Source organism: Phaenicophaeus curvirostris, chromosome 1 (genome assembly GCF_032191515.1).
Source record: "Phaenicophaeus curvirostris isolate KB17595 chromosome 1, BPBGC_Pcur_1.0, whole genome shotgun sequence".
NCBI lineage: Eukaryota > Metazoa > Chordata > Aves > Cuculiformes > Cuculidae > Phaenicophaeus > Phaenicophaeus curvirostris.
Window position 1 is genome coordinate 121,025,797 of NC_091392.1, and position 10,014 is coordinate 121,035,810.

The following is a 10,014-nucleotide window of genomic DNA, read 5'->3' on the forward strand; positions in this document are numbered from 1 at the left end:
ACTCTCACAGAGTCCTCGGCCCCAGGAACCATGTCACCATATAAGAAAAAAATTGAAGTGTTTTGCTTTTGTGATTAGAGAGAAAAATATGGGAAATTGTCCAATGTATTTTAGAGCTTACAAGCCAGAGGATATTTATCCCAAGTATATTTGTTTAAAAAATATATGAAAAATTAAGTGAGTTTAATTATTTCTGAATGTTTTGCCTGAAGTGGCCACAGTTCCAAAACCTGTAATAAGAAGTGCAAAATAGTAGTTTGGAGGGAGTTTCGGGATTAAAACGGACGTCCTTCAGCAAGATCCAGGCCCTAGAGAGGAGCAAGGTGTCATGATATGCCTCCCACTGGTTTGTTCTCATGTGTATTCCACCCCACAGCAATACAGATCTCCTCCCAAAATGACTGACACAAGTCTGTTTCCTTTCAAAAGAGATGAAGGGTATGTATGTATGGCACTCTCAAAAGATCTTTTTAGGTTTGAGAAAGCAGCAGCAGGGCAGTTTGAGCTGTGGTGTCTCTCTGCTAGAGCTGCAACCCCCTATTGAACCCGGCAGGATTTCATGGCTCTGAAAAGCCTGAGTGAGCCTGGCATAGCCTTGCACCGTGCTGACAGCTTTTGAGCACAGTGACATTTTCAGAGGCCTGATTGTGCACCTACTGGAGTAAATAGCAAGGTTCTTATCATGTTCATACGGCTGAAGGTTGCCCTCCACAGTAAATGCTAACCTGATCTACAGCTGAGAGCAAGATGCTGAACTGTCAGTGAGGACAAGAGCTGAAGAGGTGGCATAAAGCCTGTGTGACTCATACCTGTCAGAAAAGTGACTTGGCGTAGCCTACCTTACTCTGGACTCACTTAGAAACTTGCTTTCTTAGGGCCTGATTCTTGCAGTGATGAGACATTTGGTCCTGATGTGAAAGTGAAGATGAGGAGAGCCAAGGCGAATGCCTGTGTTCTCTTCTGACCTCTACTTCCAAAATAGAATTTCTTGTGGAACATGGCCTCCATATGGTGACATAACTATGACTTGAACAAAGATCCATTATAGAAGAAAACTTACACATCTCTACATTTTTCTAAAACAAGTGGACAAACACAGCTACCTGAATCATACAGGTGACTTCTGCACTTATATTCCTTCTTGAGAAGTATAAAATTAACAGCTCAAATACCGAACAGAACAAGCAGCAGTCCTTCACCTCCTCACATAGGCTGGACTGGCAGTGTTTTAATTGACACTGAAGTCCTCAGGCTTCAGTAACTGAAAGCTAAATGAAGTCTTCAAAACCTGTTAAGTGGGGTTGGCAGCAACCTCATTTGACAGGCTCCCTGATGGGCCAGGCTGTCATATGATATCAGGCACTTTGAGTGCTGTCCCAAAAGAATGTCAGCAGAGGGCTTGGCCCCACATATTTTCGTTTATGGAGGTAGCCTTTGAGAGCTGAACAGCGGAGTGGTAGGAGAACGATAGGAGAGGGGGCAGTTCTGATTTGTGGATGCCTATTCTTGCTGTGAAAACTAGCCCATTCTCCCTGCCCAGAAATGCCAGTGCTCTTGCTGTCTTTTTCTGCCCCTTAGTTTAGGTAAAGTTACTTACGGCTTCTCTGGGGTGAGCAAGTGAAGTCATCCAGGATGTTCTGAGCTTGCCTTGAAGCCTATGGGGCACCAGAGCCACCTGAATGTGGATTTATTGGCTCAGGAGGTTTCAAACACAGAAGGGGCTGATTACATCAGTCACAGCAGTCACAAAGTCTGACAACCTCTTAACAGCCTGAATACAGGCCATGAATCACAATATATTTCAACTACTCCCAGCCTAGCAGTCATCAAATGCACATAGCTGATCGAACTGCCTGAACTAAAAGAAAGGGTAGAGGAACTGGGGCCTTCCACAGCTGCTGAGTTCTGATGCTCCCTGATGTTTCTGAGTTTTCCCATTAATTTCAAAAGTGATGCAACAACTCACAGCAAACTTTGCCTGGTTGCAGCAAGAGACAGGTGTGATTAGAACTGATACCAAAACCACCCAAGCATCACCCCGAAGTAGCTCTGGTGCTTTCACCTTCTGAATGAGTGAAACGTCATTGCTAGAATATTATGAAGACTTTCAAGTTTTGTACTTTGGTCTAATATATAAAAAAAAAAGCATCCTGTACAAGAAAAGCAACATTGGAGGCTATGCATTATTATGTAGGAGTGTGTAAAACTGAAGTATGGAAAAAAATTGTACACCATCTCATTCTACTTGTAAAATTTTTTTCAAGTTAGCTGATCACAACACAGCATATTTCATCCTTTGCACTGAGAAGTTCAGTGAACAGTGATCCTTTTGATTCATTGCAGATTTGCAAAAGCATGCAGGTCTCAGAGTTCTGCATTTCCTTGCAGTAATTTCACCCCCTTACTTAGAAATTAACTTAGTTCCTCTCCTGCTCTGTGCAATAGTGTTCTGTGTGTTTCTGTACAAATTTAATATCAAATAGTTGCAACAGGACCAGTTGTTTCACACCTGCTTCCTCAAACGGGAAATGTAAATTTCTGCATGTATAAACTCCTAAAGGGAAAGTGATAAGAACAGAGTGAAATAAATCCAGCTGCTGCATTGCTGAGGATGCTGTTGAGCTGAGATTGCTGAGCTCCTTCCCATATAGCAGAAGGAAAGCCAAGGAGAGACACCTCAATTAGCTTCTCTTATTTGTAGGCTGAAAACTTTATTTTGAATGCTGTGCTTTTTTATCAACTTTCCCTTGATTCTACACCAAAGAGGAAGAGGCAAACAAGAGACTTGTCAAACTGTCTTTCCTGAAGGGATTTCCTCCAAGCACAGCCTGAAGCTGTCACTGTACGCAGTCGCCTTCACTCAAGGGAATGCCGTAGTTTGACGCTCCTACTCTTTCTGTTTACAAGATAAATGATGCCATGCTGAAATGAGGGCAGAAAAGCATATAGATCCAAACCAGGAAAAACAAAAACAAAACCAAAAAACAACCAGTGAGACTCCAATGAGGACTGCAGAACTTTCTTTTTTTTTGTTTTTTTACTTCCTCACACTGCCTTTTGCAATGATCATGAGAGATCCACGTGCTGTAGTCAAAAAAATCCACATATGAGCCACATGCTATTAGCCTTACCAGCCTTGGCTTGAAGTCAAAGACCATTAGCACAGAATAGGCCAGAATGGCTGCACTTTTCCACGTTATTGAAAGGAAGAACCACCACCCTCAGTCCAGATGGAAACTGCGATTAAGTTGGCCGTAATTTCCAGGTAGAGCTGGAGTAAAGTTAGAGTAGTATAACCTCCCGTGCATAAAGCCAGAGGCCAAAACAACCTGGCTTTGTGGCGGACCCAGGGAGAGCAGCTCAATTTGTAGCCATTCAGAAAGATACCAGGCTTTATGATTTATATTATGAGCTACTCTGGCTCTGGGACTGAAACACAACTCTAATCTGTTTGCTGCTCTCTGTGTAGCTAGACTCCTCATCCCACGGCTTCAGACCCACCACCCTTACACATGCCTGGGGCAGCCCCGGGTAAACTCTTCACTGCCTGGAGAGAAGCTGTTGGCCGTCAATTTTCCGCTCAAGAAAACACCTGGAAAGACGGGAGAGGGAGGGCAGTTTCCCGCTGTGCTCTTATCTCTGCGAGAACGCTCCCCGCCCGCAGCCGGCAGGCGGGAATTCCGGCGCGGCCCGGCACTGCCCCCTGCTGGGCAGAGGCGCCACGAGCAGCCGCCTCGCGTGGCGCGTGGGGTCCGGCTGGGCTGGGGGAGCGGCAGGAGACGTGCGCGTCCTGTCCCAGCCCTTCCCACCGCAGGCTCCTGCCTGCCTGTCCCCTTTCCTATCGCAGCCCTGTTCCAAGCCTCTTCCCTAATTTTCCCTCTCTCTGGATTTGCTGGAGGGCAGGGAGGCTCTGCAAAGGGATCTGAACAGGCTGGACCGCTGGGCTGAGTCCAACGGCATGAGGTTTAACAAGGCCAAATGCCGGGTCCTGCACTTGGGGCACAACAACCCTATGCAGTGCTACAGACTAGGAGAAGTCTGTCTAGAAAGCTGCCTGGAGGAGAGGACCTAGGAGTGTTGGTCAACAGCCGACTGAACATGAGCCAGCAGTGTGGCCAGGTGGCCAAGAAGGCCAATGGCATCTTGGCTTGTATCAGAAACGGCGTGACCAGCAGGTCCAGGGAGGTTATTCTCCCTCTGTACTCGGCACTGGTGAGACCGCTCCTCGAATCCTGTGTTCATTTCTGGGCCCCTCACCACAAGAAGGATGTTGAGGCTCTGGAGCGAGTCCAGAGAAGAGCAACAAAGCTGGTGAGGGGGCTGGAGAGCGGGTCTTACAAGGAGCGGCTGAGAGAGCTGGGGTTGTTTAGCCTGGAGAAGAGGAGGCTGAGGGGAGACCTCATTGCTCTCTACAACTACCTGAAAGGAGGTTGTGGAGAGGAGGGTGCTGGCCTCTTCTCCCAAGTGACGGGGGACAGGACAAGAGGGAATGGGCTCATGCTCCGCCAGGGGAGGTTTAGGCTGGACATTAGGAAAAAATTCTTCACAGAAAGGGTCATTGGGCACTGGCAGAGGCTGCCCAGGGAGGTGGTTGAGTCACCTTCCCTGGAGGTGTTTAAGGCACGGGTGGACGAGGTGCTAAGGGGCATGGGTTAGTGTTTGATAGGAATGGTTGGACTCGATGATCCAGTGGGTCTCTTCCAACCTGGTTATTCTATGATTCTAATAGTTTCTGAAGCCTCCTTTTGCAAGACTGTTGACAGTACTTCATACATACCTGTCTCCCTCCATCCTGTACTACCTTTTTAGCACTTCCAGAGAAACCAATATTAAAAATGAAATGAAAATTAATGAATTAGACTGGGGAATACAGTTTCCACCATATTATTTATTCATTCTCTTTCTTAATGCTATTTTGCTACTTCCATTGCTCATGCTTTCATGGGAGTGGCAATAGGCTGGAGATACCTCAGTCCTTTCTCAGTTGGATTTAAGAGATCATTCTCTTGCATAGTTTTCTGCCAAAGCTAAAGGAGCTGTGTCCACCTTGATCAAAAATTAGAGCTTTTGATTGTTAATCACAGAGATGTATGCCACTTCCTTTCATGTTCTAGGACACCATTCTACCTCACTGAGATTTTTACTAACTGGCAGGGAGGGTCTAATGAGTCATCCTTTGCCAATATTTTTTTTCCATACAAATATGCTCTTACACATGCTAATATTGCATTTAGTTTTCTAGTACACTGGAATTTCTTGTGAATGAGTGATATACTTAAGACCACAGATAGTTTATGTTTTTTTAATTTTAGATCTTCTGTTACTAAATCTTTACCTGCCAATTTTTTATGCTTTATTTTTCTTGCTCCAAGAGACAACTGCTCATTTGCTGTTGTGCCCTGGAAAGAATGGTGATGTATGGCTTATTAAGACAGCAGCTCAAACATAAGCCCTTGATTGCTATAGGACAAGTGATTTATAGGTGTTTGGTAATGGACTTCTGCTTGGGGCCCTTGGGGTCTTCCATTTCATTTTGTACCAATAGTGAATTACGCTGACGAGTCAGGTTAATCAGCAATTGAGCTGTTTGATAAGTTAGTAGTACAGCATTCCTTAGTCTTCCCTGAATTTGCCTTACTATCAATCTTTCTGGCACAACATCATTACTGAGGTCCATATTTCACAGCAAGGCAGAAGTAATTTTTCACTTACATTCCTTGCCTGCCCCCATCTGATAACCTGCAATGTTTTCACTTTCTTCTTACTCTGAAGTAGTGTGGTTCATTTCTGATGTAAGCAGTCAAGTCACCATGGATAAGACAGCATGTGCAATGCCTCAGGATTCTCCAGTTTCATTTAATCTTTCTGCAAAGAACAGACACTGATTTTTCAGGGCATCACATCTTGTGAGTTGATGAAGAACACATGACCCAAGCAAGAACCAGCCAGCTGCATCATGGTGTTACAAACTCCCTGATATATTGCAAAGGTCATTGTTTTTCTTTACAGGCATAAGGACGGTGGGATCAGCTAAGCAAGCTGCATGTATTACGTCACTGGTAATATTTCTGTTCTTACCATTAGCATGGAAATTACTGGCTTGTGCTGAGATGCAGAGCCAAAACTAGGCTATGTTAGTATTTAAACAGAAAAAGATATTTTTGTAAAAAATTAGGCTATGTTTAGATCATGGAGACCCTCTGAGTTTCTGAGGTGGATACACTGTCTGGCTGTACTTGGACTCATTACTGGGGCTTGCACCATGCACTTCAGAGAACACCAATAGATAAACCCAGGTGCATCTGTTTCTGATCTGCCCCACGTACATCTGCAGGTTTCTAAAGATATTTTATTATTTTCATAAAATATTTTTCTCTCGTTTGGTCTTTTTTCTCCTTGCTGCTTTAAAAAATAACAAGAAAAGGAGGTTAAAGCCCACAATAATCCACAAACAAAATGAAAAATATTTAAGAAACACTTAATGACTCTGTGATTTTAAGACTCCCTTGCTTTCCTTGTGGGTCCAAAAGTGATGCTTCTCCTGTTTGAAAATCTCCATTCCATTCTAATTTTTTTTTATGATACCTACGTGCTTTTGAGTTACTGTGCTGATTAGCACTGTTAAAATTTGCAATATGGCAATGAAAAGTGGACACGTTCAATGAATTCAGTCTTTTTTACCACCATGTAATTTTGGCTCTAAAATGCAGGCCTACTGGAAAATGCAGCTGAGTGTTTCACTGTGTTTCTCTGTTTCTATTTAAAATAATACCATGAAGCAGAAAGGAAGGAGGAGGAGTATGATGTGTAATTTAAAGAACATAACTGGTGTTATAAGGGCGACCAACAGTAAAACTAAAGCAATGGCAAGCACTTCTCTCTTCTGCTAGCTGCTGTGTTCAGAGCACACCTTACTACAACACTAATTTTCAAGAACTGCAGATCCACACAAACACAAGAAAATGCAACACTGGTACTTTGCATGCAAGGTTCTGTGCTGCTGTTTTGATATTTAGCTCATACTCTAGAAGCCAGATATGAATTAATCTTCACCTTGACTACCTCTGGCATTGCCCTCCATCTGAATCTATCCCTGAGCATTTTCATGAAAGTATCTGTGGCTGATTAAACCTTTGTACTGACAGGGCACATTAATCAGATGAAAAAAATACTGGATGAAAGAATTTTCAGAAGTTAATGTCTGTTACATTTATTCCCTGTCACTATGCTTGCTTTATCAAGACAGGAACTTAAGCAATTACGAATGTCAAGGTACAGAACATGTTCAAGAGGCTTTTTTTTTGTTTATTAAATCTGTTGAAGGGGCTTGAGAACACACGAGGAGCGGCTGAGGGATCTGAAGTTGTTTAGCCTAGAGAAGAGAAGGCTGAGGGGAGATCTTATTGCTCTCTACAACTACCTGAAAGGAGGTTATAGAGAGGAGGGAGCTGGCCTCTTCTCCCAAGTGACGGGGACAGGACAAGGGGGAATGGCCTCAAGCTCCACCAGGGGAGGTTCAGGCTGGACAGCAGAAAAAAAAAATTTCACGGAAAGGGTTATTGGTCACTATTACAGGCTGCCCAGGGAGGTGGTTGAGTCACCTTCCCTGGAGGTGTTTAAAAGATACATGGATGAGGTGCTGAGGGGCATGGTTTAGTGGTTGATAGGAAGGGTTGGACTTGATGATCCTGAGGGGTGTTTTCCAACCTAGTGATTCTGTGATTCTGTGAAATCAGCTTTCACCTTCAGGGCCAATTTATTGCAACTATGACGTTATTCCAGAAGAATCTTGGTGAGCAACATCCAACTGATTAGCATATTCCCTGCTTGGATGTGTTTACATTAGTCTGTGATTAGAAGCCTTTATACACTGCAGCATTCACATCCAAAAGGTGAAGTTTTCATACCTGAAAACCAAACACTTACTTCTGTAGAACAACTACAGTGGCAAGAGATTTTCCTCATAACTTTGGGTAATCCAGAAAATTATAAAACTGTTCTTCTTTACCAGAGTATGAAGTTCTCATTCATCTAAGGGAGAGAATCAGTAAACTTCACAATGTCATTTTGAAGTATTTCCCTTTCATTTTGACTTTAGTTTTGGGGTGAACCCAAGAACCTAACAGTTTTATTACAATAATTTTCCTTGGTCAGTAAGAATTACATAATCCTTAATACCTCTTACTATTCAAGTTGTCTGTCTCCAATGAATTAAGCTTACCATCTCTGCCAAATTCCTATGTATTCCAAACTATACATATACTACTAATATATTACTATATATTCTGTGATGATACCCGAGTAGAGGCAGTCACCCTAATTGCATTTTAAAGAACAGGATTATGAATATCTACTATGATGTTTGGCTTACAAATATCTCAGTTCAAAATTCCATTTTCTTTTGTACAGAGGCCCTTCAAATACAGAGGAAGTAACAGAAAATGCTATATTGTTTTAGACTAGATAGTATCAGCTGCTATGGGAAGAAAATACAGTAACTACTGGGAAATTAAAACAAAATCCCCCAATTTTTATCTTTTATAAAAATTATATTACAGTATACCAATCCCAGGTATTCTCCAATTTTGAGCCAGACTGCAAATGTCACCAGATTGGCTTGCAAATAATCAATCTTTTTCAAGTCTAACAAAATCCTGCCTTTTTTAGATAAGTTCAAAGCTTAATTTAAATAAATTGTTCTGCAATTAATGGAACAATACAGAAAATAGAATATCCTGTAGAGGCCATACCGATCCTTTAAACTGAAGTGTCCCCTATTACCTTCAATGACTTCATGATGTTGTCTTACTGCTCTTTCCCTCTGTATGTCTTCATCCTCACAGCTTCTAGTTCTGTTTCTTGCTAAGGGCAAGAGGAAGCACGTATGTGGATTACTGCGTGACACACAGAGGTTTGTAACGTCTCAGATGTGTTGAACGCTTGACTTGCTCATGTGGTCAGCAAGAAGGTCATGTTGAAATATTTCTTATCAGTTGGATCATTTTATCAGTCCCCATCTCTGCCTCCTGGAAGCTGATAAGTCTTCACAAAGCTTGTATATACCTCTTGTTTCCTTAGATATCTGCCCTCGGAAAAATTTAATGTGTCCAGTCAGTTTAATGTGTATTGGGGAGAACAAGGCTGATGGAGAAACAGTGTGGTCACATAAACTTTTCTTCCAGAAACTACGTTGAAAACAGAAGTTAACAACATTGTGCCTAAATCTGAATGTTGTCATTGAAGTTTTAATCTACATTTGATTAAAAAATACATATATGCTGGGCACTTTTTTAAAAATCCTTCCTTGAGATTAAAAATGTCTGTAAGAAAGGATTAATTAATTCTGTGTTTTACAGAGCACAGCTCTGCAGATAGTGGTGTCCCTCACCACTAAGATTTCTAAAATCCTTTCTCACTGCTCCTCATTTAGGTCATATGCACACATTACAACTTGTTACAATATATCTATTTACACCTCTATTTATAAAATATGCATCTATTATATATATATGTAATAAATAATTTTTTTATGAGGGGGCTGGAGAACAGGCCTTATGAGGAGCGGCTGAGAGAGCTGAGGTTGTTTAGCCTGGAGAAGAGGAGGCTGAGGGGAGACCTCATTGCTCTCTATAACTACCTGAAAGGAGGTTGTAGAGAGGAGGGTGCTGGCCTCTTCTCCCAAGTGATGGGGGACAGGACAAGAGGGAATGGCCTCATGCTCCACCAGGGGAGGTTTAGGCTGGACATTAGGAAAAAATTCTTCACAGAAAGGTTCATTGGGCACTGGAACAGGCTGCCCAGGGAGGTGGTTGAGTCCCCTTCCCTGGAGGTGTTTAAGGCACGGGTGGACGAGGTGCTAAGGGGCATGGTTTAGTGTTTGATAGGAATGGTTGGACTCGATGATCCGGTGGGTCTCTTCCAACTTGGTTATTCTATGATTCTATGTGCTTGCACAATATTCTTCACCATAGATTTTGCTGACTATTCCCAAGGTCAGAGAAAAGCTCATAGTAA